The sequence below is a fragment of the Ranitomeya imitator genome, chromosome 5, assembly GCF_032444005.1.
Source record: "Ranitomeya imitator isolate aRanImi1 chromosome 5, aRanImi1.pri, whole genome shotgun sequence".
Lineage (NCBI taxonomy): Eukaryota > Metazoa > Chordata > Amphibia > Anura > Dendrobatidae > Ranitomeya > Ranitomeya imitator.
The window spans coordinates 519,941,961-519,958,264 of NC_091286.1; the positions used below are offsets into that span (position 1 = coordinate 519,941,961).

Genomic DNA, 16,304 nt, shown 5'->3' on the forward strand with positions numbered 1-16,304 from the left:
TAACCAGCGTGCGGTCACCCAGGGAAACTGGACAGAGGGAAGTTCAGCCTGTGTATTGACTGCATCATATAGCCATGCATTATTAATGGACTGTATGAAGAAGCTGTATACTATATTGACTGTGTGAAGTAACACAATAAAAGAACGTTTTGTTTGAACTTGCTTGGATCACTGCCGTTTCACTGTGTATGGTCCTACCGCTGCATCACATCTGACTCAGAAGGTAATCGTTCCTGTGTCAGTGTGTAGTGCTAAGCTGTGATGAGAAAGTTCACCCAATTCATCTGCTTATAAGCCCTGATGAACTCACAGATGGCAACACTGCTTTGTGAACTTTCTCATGCAGTGGTGGTGCAGTCACTGAGATCACTGGGGCTCATCAGCTGATGAACTCCAGTGAACTTTCTCATCATAGCTCAGCACTACACACTGTGGGAGTGATTACACGCTCCTGTCAGTGTGCCACCGGCTGCCAGGTAGAGCAGTCGCATCAGCTGATGTGACTGCTCTACCAGTGATCTGAATCATCACAGGACAGTATGGATTACGAACGGATAAGTGAGGGATATAGAGGTTTATTATATTTTCTCTTTTCCAGGTGACATGGACATTGGGGATTAGACGTTAAGGTGAGTATATGGTGTTTTTATTTTTTACAGGAGACAAGAGCTTCAGGGATTAGGTGGGATGATGCAATATGTAATCAGCAGGCATACCACAGATTAATACACAAGTCACGTACAGGCTCATATGAACAATGGCTTATGTCCCTTGACCTATTGAACAATTCATTTGGCATAATAAAGAATAAACGCTGTGCCATCACATTTCTCAGACATGATAGGCATCCAATCATCCTTCTCCACCTTTCGTGGATGTCCATCGGCATTTCTTTCACCACATACATGGATGTAAGAGCTTTCAACTTCATGAGAATGAAAATCTATATCATCCAGTTTTCTCCGAGAATATTCCATGTCTTCCTTGCAAATAAACTCCACAATCCCCATTATGTTGTTTTGTGCATCAGCATAGCTGACATCTCCAGTATCTCTTATATGATCTTTCACATACTGCCTACTCCCCGATGGGGAAAGCCTTGAGAAGAGGACTCTATTCAGTTCCCAGGGACGAGGGTCTGTTGCTCCTGCGGAGTTCTCCATATGTACCCCTGATCTCCGCTTTGACTTGGGAAACTCCACACGTAACCGGTGATAGTCAAACTCATATCCATTGCATCTAAGCATGGCATCCTTCGCATTACTCGGCTCCTGGAAGCTGATGAAGGCGAATGGTGTGGTGCCGATCCTCCAGCAATTCTTCAGCTCATTGGTACGGATCAATGGCACTCCTCCAGCTCTTTCTCCCATACATCGGCCAGTAAATTTCCCACTTAAATGCACTCATCCCCAGAGCGCTGACCGCCAGTCAGGGGTCTGGTCACTTGTTGGCCTGGTAATTTGTGTTCTAGAGGGACAATATCTGGGCTGACCAGGGTGATGCAAGTCCCAGTGTCCCAAAGTCCATGGGACTTCTCCTTGATGTAATTTACTTCTCTCTGGTCACGTTCCTTCATAGTAACAGGCATTGTATTTTGTGCATTACTATCAACTGGCAGGAGAGAGGGATGTTAGTCGGTATGTTGAGATTTCTCTGTTTCTTCTCAGTTGATGCAGTGGGAACTGTCCATGGCATCAGGTTACAACACTGGCCCACTGGCACACCAACCCTGCTCCTGGGTTGTTTCCCAGCAACACATCCACCAGTAGGTGCCACACTACTCCTACATTCACCACTCCATGACAGTGGGCACTCCAGATGTTCAAAGCTTCTCCACCGGATACGTTGACTAACATATGGATGGTGGGAACAACACATTGGTCCAGTACTAGAAGTTCTTTGATCAATGTAACGGAAACTCCTGAGTCACAGAGCCCTGTACCCTCCACGCCCTTTATCAAGTCCGGCTTCAGAAGCTGGTTGATTGTCGCTGAGGTGTCCCATCTAGTCTGGGACACTTGTCCTTGTACTACATATTCCTCTACCTCTTCTGGTTGGGGTAGTAAGCTCATCTCTTTCCCTAGCATTCCAGCCCCATTGCAGCACAGTGTTCACTGATTGAGGAAGCGGTGATATGGGATAGGACGTTCCCAGCATTCCCTGGCAAAGTGCCCATACACAGTTATAGCAGAATAACCCTCCTCGCCCTGATGAGGGCCGTACTTGGAGGGCTTGGTAAACCTACCCCTCTTTGTAAAGTTCAAAATCCCAGCAGTTCCTCTTCTTGCTGTTACATCGGTCTCACTGGCCTTCTTGTAAGCTACTGTTCCCAACTCGCTAGGGCTGTCCTTCCATGTAGCCTGGGTTGATTGGCAGACAAATTATCAGCCGCCTCATCCAGACCGAGTGGTTTTCTATCCACCACCCATACTTTTAAGTCAAATAGCAGCTTGGACATAAATGGTTTCAGCATGAATATATGCAAGACATGTTCTGCTTCCCTGGCCTCCAGTGCTTCTATCCACTGGGTGCAAAACGTACGTAATGTGTTGGTAAACTCCCAATGCGTGTGTGCACCATGCTTGTCATTCTCCCAAAACTTCTTCAGGTACATTCCAGGCATGATGGCATACCTCTCTAGTTATACAAAGGATTAAAAGTTTCTTTTGCTTCTCCAGTCAGGCCAAAGCTCAAAAATCTCAGCCAGTCACAGACTGAAACCTCATGCAGCAGGCAGAGGTTCATCAATATCCGAGGTGTCTTCACTGGACTGTGGTATGTCTAGGTACCTTAAAGATTCGGGACCCTTTCTCTGGTAATCCACTGTTATCTGAGTTGGAAAGGGGGGTACTGCTACATGCAGATATTTGCTTACCAATGCCACCCGCTCTATCAACATGGTCCGATCTCCTAGCATGACCAGCATCCGATTCAACTCAGTTGGTCAATCCTCTGCCATCTGGTTGACAGCCCTGGGCTGTGGTCCCTCCACGGAGCTACCCTCCTCCACGACTTAACTGACCTACTTCTGTGGGTGTTCACAGTACCACTAGGCCAAGAGTCGTATTAGGGTTGTCCGGCTGTCCAACGCCAACCACTCTAGCTCTCACCCAGAGCAAAAGGCTCTTAGCTCCTCCTTCTTGAGCCTCTTGGAGATGGAGTCTGCCATCTCTTCTGCCAAGTCACTGCTCAGTAACTTTCCTCAGTATACTGTCCAAAGACACAGTACTGCTCATAGTTATTGGCACCCATGAAGTTTAAGTACATAATGTGGAATATCTCCTGAAAAAAAATGAATCGTGTGAAAAGTTTTTTTTTGGAAAGAGCACTCGCGTTAAATACAAAAGAGCAAATGACCAACAATAATTAAAACCTAAAAAACAATGGGAGGGAAAAATAGAAAAACCTAAAGTTTGCTGTGACACTGGTATTGGCACCCTTTACATTAATTTAGTATGGAAACACATTTTAACTCACCTGTGATAAATCACAAATGCTAATCAGCTGTGATTATTATCGATGCCCAAGTGGCATGAATTAGTCAATGAATGACAGCTTCAGTGTTTTTAAAAACCCACAAGGTAGGCACTATTCCTTTATCACAATGGTGAACACAATGGAGCTGTCTGAATACATCAGAACTCCTATAATTGGGAAATGGAAGACTTCAAAAGGGTATAAGGCCTTCTCCAAAGACCTTGGTATCCGAGTTTCTACAGTGCGCAATGATATTAACAAGTTTGAAAATCATGGAACAGTCAATAACCTCCCTGGACATGGGAGAAAAAGGAAAATTGAATGGTGGAAAAAACACCATGTCAAACATCCAAGGACCTGAAGGCCAACCTGGAACAGTCTTGGGTCATGGTTTCAACAAGTACCATACGCCACACACTAAACCAAGCAGAGCTTTAAGGGCAAAGGCCAAGGAAAAAACCATTGCTGAAGCCCAATCAATATTGCTGGCCAGGAGGTTGAGATTGTGGAGAGGTACAAATATTTGGGGGTTCACCTTGACAATAAACTCGATTGGAGGTGTCATACAGAAAAGGTTTACAAGAAGGGAATGAGCAGACTGTACTTTCTTCGGAAGCTCAGGTCATTCAATGTGTGCAGTAAAATGCTGCAAATGGTCTACCAGTCCGTTGTGGCAAGCGCCATTTTTTTTGCTATCATATGCTGGGGCAGTAGTGTGCGAGTATCTGACGCTAATGAGCTCTACAAACTTATCAAGAAGGCAAGCGCAGCTGTTGGCCTCCATCTGGACTCTTTTGAGGAGGTATTGGAGGATAGGATTCAGAAGAAGTGTAGGGCTATAATGATCAATAATAAACACCCACTATACGAGCTGTTCTTGAAGCAGAAGAGCACATTCAGCAGCCGCCTAATCCTACTAATGTGTAAGGAGAAATTCAGGAAATCGTTTGTACCTACTGCTATGGGGATGTACAGTGGGGCAAAAAAGTATTTAGTCAGTCAGCAATAGTGCAAGTTCCACCACTTAAAAAGATGAGAGGCGTCTTTAATTTACATCATAGGTAGACCTCAACTATGGGAGGCAAACTGAGAAAAAAAAATCCAGAAAATCACATTGTCTGTTTTTTTATCATTTTTTTTGCATATTATGGTGGAAAATAAGTATTTGGTCAGAAACAAACAATCAAGATTTTTGGCTCTCACAGACCTGTAACTTCTTCTTTAAGAGTCTCCTCTTTCCTCCACTCATTACCTGTAGTAATGACACCTGTTTAAACTTGTTATCAGTATAAAAAGACACCTGTGCACACCCTCAAACAGTCTGACTGCAAACTCCACCACGGTGAAGACCAAAGAGCTGTCAAAGGACACCAGAAACAAAATTGTAGCCCTGCACCAGGCTGGGAAGACTAAATCTGCAATAGCCAACCAGCTTGGAGTGAAGAAATCAACAGTGGGAGCAATAATTAGAAAATGGAAGACATACAAGACCACTGATAATCTCCCTCGATCTGGGGCTCCACGCAAAATCCCTCCCCATGGGGTCAGAATGATCACAAGAACGGTGAGCAAAAATCCCAGAACCACGCGGGGGGACCTAGTGAATGAACTGCAGAGAGCTGGGACCAATGTAACAAGGCCTACCATAAGTAACACACTACGCCACCATGGACTCAGATCCTGCAGTGCCAGACGTGTCCCACTGCTTAAGCCAGTACATGTCCGGGCCCGTCTGAAGTTTGCTAGAGAGCATTTGGATGATCCAGAGGAGTTTTGGGAGAATGTCCTATGGTCTGATGAAACCAAACTGGAACTGTTTGGTAGAAACACAACTTGTCGTGTTTGGAGGAAAAAGAATACTGAGTTGCATCCATCAAACACCATACCTACTGTAAAGCATGGTGGTGGAAACATCATGCTTTGGGGCTGTTTCTCTGCAAAGGGGCCAGGATGACTGATCCGGGTACATGAAAGAATGAATGGGGCCATGTATCGTGAGATTTTGAGTGCAAACCTCCTTCCATCAGCAAGCGCATTGAAGATGAAACGTGGCTGGGTCTTTCAACATGACAATGATCCAAAGCACACCACCAGAGCAACGAAGGAGTGGCTTCGTAAGAAGCATTTCAAGGTCCTGGAGTGGCCTAGCCAGTCTCCAGATCTCAACCCTATAGAAAACCTTTGGAGGGAGTTGAAAGTCCGTGTTGCCAAGCGAAAAGCCAAAAACATCACTGCTCTAGAGGAGATCTGCATGGAGGAATGGGCCAACATACCAACAACAGTGTGTGGCAACCTTGTGAAGACTTACAGAAAACGTTTGACCTCTGTCATTGCCAACAAAGGATATATTACAAAGTATTGAGATGAAATTTTGTTTCTGACCAAATACTTATTTTCCACCATAATATGCAAATAAAATGTTAAAAAAAACAGACAATGTGATTTTCTGGATTTTTTTTTCTCAGTTTGTCTTCCATAGTTGAGGTCTACCTATGATGTAAATTACAGACGCCTCTTATCTTTTTAAGTGGTGGAACTTGCACTATTGCTGACTGACTAAATACTTTTTTGCCCCACTGTATAATAATTTCCTAAGGGTCGTAGACAACAATCACTGATTGCTGGTGTACTAATGTCAATTAACAGTGACTTATATACCTGAACTAACCACATTTATTTGTTATGTAATGTTGGTATACTTGTGCAAGATTTGTGTCCTAATATTTTATGTACTGCTGTTTGTATTGCTGCTGTAATACCGTAATTTCCCCCGGGATCAATAAAGTGCATCGTATCGTAAAAAAGACATAAAAAGGAACAACTGTTCTTTGCCAAAGAGTACCTTCACAAACCACAATCCTTCTGCAACCGCAATGAAGCTTATAAGGAAATTAACACCCTACTAACAGTTCAGCATGGTGGAGGATTCATAAAGCTGTGGGGTCGCTTTGCTGCATCTGGTACTGGAGGCCTTGACTATCACAGGAATCATGAAATCAGAAAATTATCAAGAGATTTTAGAGTGTAAAGTCCTATCCAGTTTAAGAAAACTTGGTTTGAGTCGAAGATCATGGAACCTCCAGCAAGAAAGTGACCCAAAGCAAACATCCAAAGGTACATAGGAATGGCTGAAAAAGAAAAATTTGACTGTTTTTAAATGGCCAGCAATGAGACATGACCTCAATCCCATTAAAAATGTTTGGGGTGAGCTGAAATCTGCCAATGGGGAAAAAGGATCCTGCAAACATTCAAGAGCTTGAAAAAACTGCAATGGAAGAGTGGGAGAAAATACCAGCAATTCCTCTTTCCTACTGCACTTGTCTAAGCTTTCAGGCTGCAGCAGTGATGTCATGACTAAAACGTGACTGCTGGAGTTAAGTCGTGCCAAAGAAGACGGCACAAATTGCTGAGCCCCGTGATTGGCTAAAATAATCACATGTGACATTACCATTTCACCCTGTGAACATAGATGGAGCAGTGGCAGAAAGATATCACCGAACCATGTGAAAATGAGTAACTCTAATTTTATTATTTTTTCCTAGTGCAAGCTGATGAGCACAAAAGAAATGAAAATGGAGGACCCCTTTAGAGGGGGTTGGGGGCCATACACAAGTCTTGCACAGGGTCCCTTTGCTCTCACTGTTCATCCCTAGCCTCATCCTACAGAGAATGTTTGGAGACAAAAAACTTCTTTGGTTGTTTTGCAAAATGTAAATAAAACTTACACGTATTGGTTAGCTATGAAAGCTGACCTGTCATCCAGATGTCAGTTCCGAACTTTAGCAAAGCCAGAGGAGGGGGCAGATTTAGGTAATGAATTGCGCCAGACTGCCAGCCTCCATCATGTACTAAAATAAAGCAAGGGGCACGGTGATTTGTATGCGTCAGAACAAATGTAGAAGCGGAGCTTTCGTGACTCAACATTAAAAGTATAAACCTTATAATAGCTTCTGAGTAGAGAATACACAATATAAAACTATTTTAGGAAGTTCACAGTACTAGTAAATCAAAGGTGCCACTACAATTTAGATAGCTTGATCAGTCATCAGCTATTTCTACAAACTCACAGGTCAAGTGTGTATGTGTTTATAACAGGCAGAGGGGACTAAGCCGCTCTCAGCCTCCTTATAGTCTCCCGAAATAAAAGATCAGGCATGTTGAAATACAACATGGCTGATCCTTGCTCCTCCCCTACATGTGCTGTCAGTGGGGTCAGGGGGTGGGAGTCAAGACAACTCAATAACGTAACATTACGCAATTGACGAATCTCACCAAAATCATCAGGCAATGGTCATTTCTAATCAGAAAGTAGAGATGATAAAACTGTATATTAACTGGGACTTCCTCTCAGTAATCCTATAGTAGAAGAACACTACAGTCCGCCGGTCGAGATCTAGGACTGGTTTCTTACACAGGATAAGGCTGTGTGCACACGTTCAGAATTTTTTGAGTTTTTTTCGTGTTTTTTTCGCTGTAAAAAGCGATAAAAACGCTTAAACGCATACATATGCATCCCATCATTTATAATGCACTCCGCAATTTTTGTGCATATGTTGCGTTTTTTTCCGCGAAAAAAAACGCATTGTGGTAAAAAACGAAGCATGTTCATTAATTTTGCGGGTTTTTTTTCGGATTTCCCACTATATTATTGCATTGGGAACCTCCGGGGAAAAAAACGCAAAAAATCAGCAAAAAAAAAAACACGCAAAAACTGCGAGAAAAAACTCAAAAGAAACGCATGCGGATTTCTTGCAGAAAATGTCCGGTTTTGTTCAGGAAATTTCTGCAAGAAATCCTGACGTGTGCACACAGCCTTACAACGTATTCAATTGCACGGAACATTTGGATAAAACAGACGGTCTCGCACCCCTTTAACAACACATAAACCATGTCCAGCAGATTGTTTCTCTCCATCATGTAATAAACAAATTAACAGGAACACAAGCTGAATCAATCTACGCATTTTATTTTTACTTACGGTATTTAGAAGAACAAAGCGCTCATTTTTGGGCTAAAGAAAAACGCACTTCATATGCAGCGCAAGCTTCCACTGAAACACATGAAACATTCTTCTCTGATGCTGTACAATGAATTTCACAACTGCCTCCAAAATGTACAAATTTTAAGGTCAGGACTGCATTAGCCGTTTGTGAATAACCTCGGCTGCCACGCGCCTGCATTTTTTAAGCCTACTCAAAATAAATGGAAGTGAAAGCCGGCTGCTCTACAACAACAATGTGCAAGACTGATCGGCAGGAACACAGATTTTACTTCTATGCTCACAGGTTCCATACACAACCTCATTCCACTCCGTCAAATCATCTCTGTGCATGGCACGGAGAAGAAACCGCAAGAATGTAACCACATCTCCCATGACCATGGAAATCAGATGTCACAGAGAAAGGCATACTTTGGTCGCTTTTGTTGATAGTGCTTACAATTAGAGGGCCTTATTAGCAGGAGTTTCTATGCACGCTCGCTTATTGATCTCAATGGCTTGTTAATGCTTGGATATTTTTCAGCAAGCAGAGAATTTCAGGGATATCTTCTTATGGAAAACCGAGACTTGAGTGACCCAATGACTATCAGTTGGAACTTGGAACAACTGAAAGCTTCAATAGCTTAGAAAAGTGTGATGTATAACGAGTCTCCCTCCAGAGATACCTTTTTAATAAGTGTGAGGGTTCACATCACCTTTGGCCGTGACACATGCGGGCAAAGCATGCAGTATGGAGGACCTAGATTGCACATAACGCAAGCAAATGTGGCGAGGTTGTGACCCCCAGCTGAACACTGAGCTAATAGGAGCACGTTGACTCGCCTCATGCAGGTTTGCATTTTATCCCCCTCTGGTTAAAAAAAGTAGCCAATTAAATTTTTACTAAACTTTCACGACAGAAAACCAGATCAGCAGGCAATACAAATGGCAGAAGAGTTAAATGTGTGGTGCATTTCTGAGCCTGTAGTCTTGGGTTTACCATTTCTTTGTTTTGGTGCTGTTTACAGCAACATTTCCAATAGGAAGCTCAGCTGGAAAGAAAAAGGGAAAGTGACGTGTCGGGTAGAAGAACAAATAAGTCGCAAGCTCGACTTGCCTCGTGCCGGATGGCATTTTTTTTCCTCTGGTTGAAAAACTAACCTACTAGGGAATCCTAAATCAGCTGGATGTGAAACTGGCGCATGAGCTAAATACACTCTGCTTCTCTGATTGGAGCCTTGGATTTTATCGTTTCTTTATTTTGGTGCATTTTACAATTAAACTTCAAGTAGGAAGGTCGCCTCTAAAGGAAAGGGAAAGTGGTGTGCTGGGTAAGAGTGTCGGCACATCAGCTAGGGTGTCGCTAGTTAGACTACCCTTGTGGCCTTAATGTTTTTTTTACCTGTTTAACAAAACCAGCCCATACAAATTGCAAACGTTCCAATAGGGAAAGTCAAATCATCAGGCTGTGCAAGTGGCAATCAAGGTAAATGCATGCTGCCATGCTGAGCCTGCAGTCTTGGATTTTCTATTTCCATATTTTGGACCAGTGTACAGCAAAACTTCCAGTAGGAAGAAAGACAGCGATAAAAAAAAAAAAGGGAACGTGGTGTGCCAAGTAAGGGCGCTAACATGTCAGGGAGCACATCAAAACTTTAGCTCCCACAGTGTTGTGAGTTCTGTGGCAGAGCTTTTGGTGGAGGGGGAATTGGAGTATATTGTGGAGAAGATTTTGGATTCTCGTGTTCCTAGACGGAAACTCCAGTATCTGGTTAAATGGAAGGGTTATGCTCAGGAAGATAATTCCTGGGTTTTTGCCTCTGATGTCCATGCTCCCGATCTTGTTCGTGCCTTTCATGTGGCTCATCCTGGTCGGCCTGGGGGCTCTGGTGAGGGTTCGGTGACCCCTCCTCAAGGGGGGGGGTACTGTTGTGAGTTCTGTGGCAGAGCTCCCTCCTGTGGTCACGGGTGGTACTTCGGCTGATTCTCTCTGTGAGCTTCTGTTGGTGGAGGGAAGTGGTACTGCGGCTTCTGGGTTTCCTCCCTCAGGTGATCTGGTGAGGTCGTTAGGTGCTTCTGTACTTAACTCCACCTAATGCTTTGATCCTGGCTTCCTGTCAATGTTCCAGTTTTGGACTTGCTTTTCCCTGGATCATTCCTGTGGCCTGCTGCTCTGCATAGCTAAGTTCTTCTTTGCTATTTGTTTGCTATTTTTTCTGTCCAGCTTGTCTAATTTGTTGCTGGAAGCTCTGGGACGCAAAGGGTGTACCTCCGTGCCGTTAATTCGGTACGGAGGGTCTTTTTGCCCCCTTTGCGTGGTTATCTTTAGGGTTTTGTGTAGACCGCAAAGTTACCTTTTCTATCCTCGATCTGTTAAGAAAGTCGGGCCTCACTTTGCTGAATCTATTTCATCTCTACGTTTGTCTTTTCATCTTAATTCACAGTCATTATATGTGGGGGGCTGCTTTTTCCTTTCAGGCTAGTCAGTTTCTCAGGCTGTGCCGAGTTGCATAGGCAGAGTTAGGCGCAATCCACGGCTGCCTCTAGTGTTGTTTGGAGAGGATTAGGGATTGCGGTCTGCAGAGTTCCCACGTCTCAGAGCTCGTTCTATGATTTTGGGTTATTGTCAGATCACTGTATGTGCTCTGACCGCTATGTCCATTGTAGTACTGAATTGCCTTTCATAACACCACAGACAGTGTCTGATTGCATTTTTTCCTCTTGTTAAAAAGTTAGACTATTAATATTTTAAAGGGAACCCGTCAGGTCCCCCGTGCCCCAGAACCACCAGCAGTTGTGTCTGCATATGTAAATACATTGCCAAACAGATCCCTCTATTACATTAAACACAATGGATACGTTGTGCATCCTGGGAATTGTGGATGAAGAGATGTGGGTGCATTATTATTATTATTTATTTATATAGCACCATTGATTCCATGGTGCTGTACATGAGAAGCATTATGATAGAATATTTCTCCGGAAAGTTCTATTTATGGCTAGGAAAGCAATAGCATTGAGGTGGATGGGAAGGAAGCCTCCTATTAACCCCTTTCTGACATCTGATGTACTATCCCGTCGAGGTGGGGTGGGCCCGTATGCCCACCGACGGGATAGTACGTCATACGCGATCGGCCGCGCTCACGGAGGGAGCGTGGCCGGGTGTCAGCTGCCTATCGCAGCTGACACCCGGTACTATGTGCCAGGAGCGGTCACGGACCGCCCCCGGCACATTAACCCCCGGCACACCGCGATCGCGGTGTGCCGGCGGTACAGGGAAGCATCGCGCAGGGAGGGGGCTCCCTGCGGGCTTCCCTGAGTCCCCCGCAGCAACGCGATGTGATCGCGTTGCTGCGAGGGTCTCCTTACCTCCCTCCCTGCAGCAGAAAGCCAAAATGGCCGCGGCATCCGGGTCCTGCAGGGAGGGAGGTGGCTTACCAAGTGCCTGCTCAGAGAAGGCGCATGGTAAGCCTGCAGTGCTCTATCTCAGATCGCTGATCTGACAGAGTGCTGTGCAAACTGTCAGATCAACGATCTGTGATGTCCCCCCCTGGGACAAAGTAAAAAAAAATTTTTCCAAATGTGTAAAGATAAATAAAAAAAAAAATCCTAAATAATGAAAAAAATATATATATTATTCCCATAAATACATTTCTTTATCTAAATAATAAAAAAAAATAAAAGTACACATATTTAATATCGCCGCATCCGTAACGACCCGACCTATAAAACTGGCCCACTAGTTAACCCCTTCAGTAAACACCGTAAGGAAAAAAAAAAAAGAGGCAAAAAACAACGCTTTATTATCATACCGCCAAACAAAAAGTGGGATAACACGCAATCAAAAAGACAGATATAAATAACCATGATACCGCTGAAAATGTCATCTTGTCTCGCAAAAAACGAGCCGCCATTCAGCATCATCAGCAAAAAAATAAAAAAGTTATAGTCCTGAGAATAAAGCGATGCAAAAATAATTATTTTTTCTATAAAATAGTTTTTATCGTATAAAAGCGCCAAAACATAAAAAAAGATATACCGTATATACTCGAGTATAAGCTGAGATTTTCAGCCCAAATTTTTGGGCTGAAAGTGCCCCTCTCGGCTTATACTCGAGTCACGGTAGCGGTGGGGTCGGCGGGTGAGGGGGAGAGGGCGCTGAGGTATACTTACCTAGTCCCAGCGATCCTGGCGCTCCCTCTGCCGTCCCACGGTCTTCTGTGCTGCAGCTTCTTCCCCTCTTCAGCGGTCACGTGGGACCGTTCATTAGAGAAATGAATAAGTGGCTCCACCTTCCATAGGGGTGGAGCCGCCTATTCATTTCTCTAATCAGCGGTGCCAGTGACCGCTGACAGGAAGAGCTGCAGCACAGAAGACCGTGTAACAGGCGGGGAGCGCCAGGATATCTGGGACTAGGTAAGTATGTCATACTTACCTGTCCCCGTTCCAGCCGCCGGGCGCCGCTCCATCTTCCCGGCGTCTATCTGCGCTCTGACTGTGCAGGTCAGAGGGCGCGATGACGCATATAGTGTGCGCGGCGCCCTCTGCCTGATCAGTCAGAGCGGAGAGAGACGCCGGGACCGGACACCGGAACGAGACGCCGGGAGCTGCAATCAAGAGAGGTGAGTATGGCTTTTTTTTTTTATTGCAGCAGCAGCACAGATTTATGTGGAGCATCTATAGGGAAATATGAACGGTGCAGAGCACAGTATGATGGGGCAGTATGAACGGTGCAGAGCACTGTATGGGGCAGTATGAACGGTGCAGAGCACTGTATGGGGCAGTATGAACAGTGCAGAGCACTATATGGGGCAGTATGAACGGTGCAGAGCACTATATGGGGCAGTATGAACGGTGCAGAGCACTGTATGGGGCAGTATGAACGGTGCAGAGCACTGTATAAGGCAGTATGAATGGTGCAGAGCACTATATGGGGCAGTATGAACGGTGCAGAGCACTATATGGGGCAGTATGAACGGTGCAGAGCACTGTATGGGGCAGTATGAACGGTGCAGAGCACTATATGGGGCAGTATGAACGGTGCAGAGCACTATATGGGGCAGTATGAACGGTGTAGAGCACTATATGGGGCAGTATGAACGGTGCAGAGCACTATATGGGGCACAGATATGGGGCAATATGAACGGTGCAGAGCACTATATGGCACAGATATGGGGCAATATGAACGGTGCAGAGCATATATGGGGCACAGATATGGGGCAATATGAACGGTGCAGAGCATATAGGGCACAGATATGGGGCAATATGAACGGTGCAGAGCACTATATGGGGCAGTATGAACGGTGCAGAGCACTATATGGGGCAGTAGGAACGGTGCAGAGCACTGTATAGGGCAGTATGAACGGTGCAGAGCACTATATGGGGCAGTATGAACGGTGCAGAGCACTATATGGGGCAGTATGAACGGTGCAGAGCACTATATGGGGCAGTATGAACGGTGCAGAGCACTATATGGGGCACAGATATGGGGCAATATGAACGGTGCAGAGCACTATATGGCACAGATATGGGGCAATATGAACGGTGCAGAGCATATATGGGGCACAGATATGGGGCAATATGAACGGTGCAGAGCATATAGGGCACAGATATGGGGCAATATGAACGGTGCAGAGCATATAGGGCACAGATATGGGGCAATATGAACGGTGCAGAGCATATAGGGCACAGATATGGGGCAATATGAACGGTGCAGAGCACTATATGAGGCAGAGATATGGGGCAATATGAACGGTGCAGAGCACTATATGGGGCAGTATGAACGGTGCAGAGCACTATATGGGGCAGTGGGAACGGTGCAGAGCACTGTATAGGGCAGTATGAACGGTGCAGAGCACTATATGGGGCAGTATGAACGGTGCAGAGCACTATATGGGGCAGTATGAACGGTGCAGAGCACTATATGGGGCAGTATGAACGGTGCAGAGCACTATATGGGGCACAGATATGGGGCAATATGAACGGTGCAGAGCACTATATGGCACAGATATGGGGCAATATAAACGGTGCAGAGCATATATGGGGCACAGATATGGGGCAATATGAACGGTGCAGAGCATATAGGGCACAGATATGGGGCAATATGAACGGTGCAGAGCATATAGGGCACAGATATGGGGCAATATGAACGGTGCAGAGCATATAGGGCACAGATATGGGGCAATATGAACGGTGCAGAGCACTATATGGGGCAGAGATATGGGGCAATATGAACGGTGCAGAGCATATAGGGCACAGATATGGGGAAATAATGATCTATTTTTATTTTTGAAATTCACCGGTAAATGCTGCATTTCCACCCTAGGCTTATACTCGAGTCAATAAGTTTTCCCAGTTTTTTGTGGCAAAATTAGGGGGGTCGGCTTATACTCGGGTCGGCTTATACTCGAGTATATACGGTAAATGAGGTATCGCTGTAATCGTACTGACCTGAAGAATAAAACTGCTTTATCAATTTTACCAAACGCGGAATGGTATAAACGCCTCCCCCAAAAGAAACTCATGAATAGCTGGTTTTTGGTCATTCTGCCTCACAAAAATCGGAATAAAAAGCGATCAAAAAATGTCACGTGCCCGAAAAGGTTACCAATAAAAACGTCAACTCGACCCACAAAAAACAAGACCTCACATGACTCTGTGGACCAAAATATGGAAAAATTATAGCTCTCAAAATGTGGTAACGCAAAAAATATTTTTTGCAATAAAAAGCTTCTTTCAGTGTGTGACGGCTGCCAATCATAAAAATCTGCTTAAAAACCTGCTATAAAATTAAATCAAATCCCCCTTCATCACCCTCTTAGTTAGGGAAAAATTAAAAAAATGTATTTATTTCCATTTTCCCATTAGGGCTAGGGTTAGGGCTAGGGTTAAGGCTACAGTTAGGGTTGGGGCTAAAGTTAGGGTTAGGGTTGGGGCTAAAGTTACGGTTAGGGTTTAGATTACATTTACGGTTGGGAATAGGGTTGGGATTAGGGTTAGAGGTGTGGTTAGGGTTACTGTTGGGATTAGGGTTAGGGGTGTGTTTGGATTAGGGTTTCAGTTATAATTGGGGGGTTTCCACTGTTTAGGCACATCAGGGGCTCTCCAAACGCGACATGGCGTCCGATCTCAATTCCAGCCAATTCTGCGTTGAAAAAGTAAAACAGTGCTCCTTCCCTTCCGAGCTCTCCTGTGTGCCCAAACAGGGGTTTACCCCAACATATGGGGTATCAGCGTAAATGCGATTTTTTTATTTTTTTATTTTCACGGCTCTACGTTATAAACTTCTGTGAAGCACCTGGGGGTTTAAAGTGCTCACCACACATCTAAATTAGTTCCTTAAGGATTGGCTCCAGAAAAAAAGGGAAAATGGCGTGCCAGTTTGCAGCCCCGAGCAAGTCAGTGAGCACGTTGTAAGATCAACACCCCTTGATTTGCCTAACAATTTTTTAATCGGGTTAAAAAAAAAATAAAGAAGCGCATTTTAAAAGTTCTGTGAAGGAAGTAGGTCTCATCCAAGCTTGAAAGTGCTGCTTTGTGGGCTTCTGTGTCGGATCTTACTATTTTTTTTTTGGTGCTGTTTACACTTTTAGGGCTCATACTCACCTGCGAGAAACTCGGATGAGTCTCGCATGTTAATAATTCCTATGCGGCCGCACGCTCCGATCTGAGTGCCGGGTGCAGTGCCGGGTATTGACATGCGAGACTCATCAGAGTTTCTCGCAGGTGAGTATGAGCCCTTAGAGTTGCAGCCGGATGGTTGCTGCCAGCAAAGTAGAAAAGTGCTGTGCTTGCAAAGCGCACAGATGCGAGTGTGTGGCAAGGTTTACTCCTGTTGTAGTGACTTCCA

General features: G+C 44.8%; 1 protein-coding gene and 1 pseudogene across 1 annotated transcript in view; both read right to left on the reverse strand.

The window, feature by feature from the left end:
• The window catches only part of RHBDD1 (rhomboid domain containing 1), a 153,454-nt gene that overhangs the window by 120,683 nt on the left and 16,467 nt on the right, over positions 1-16,304 (reverse strand). The window lies entirely within an intron of this gene.
• LOC138637834 (serine/arginine-rich splicing factor 9-like) lies at positions 789-1,576 on the reverse strand (annotated as a pseudogene).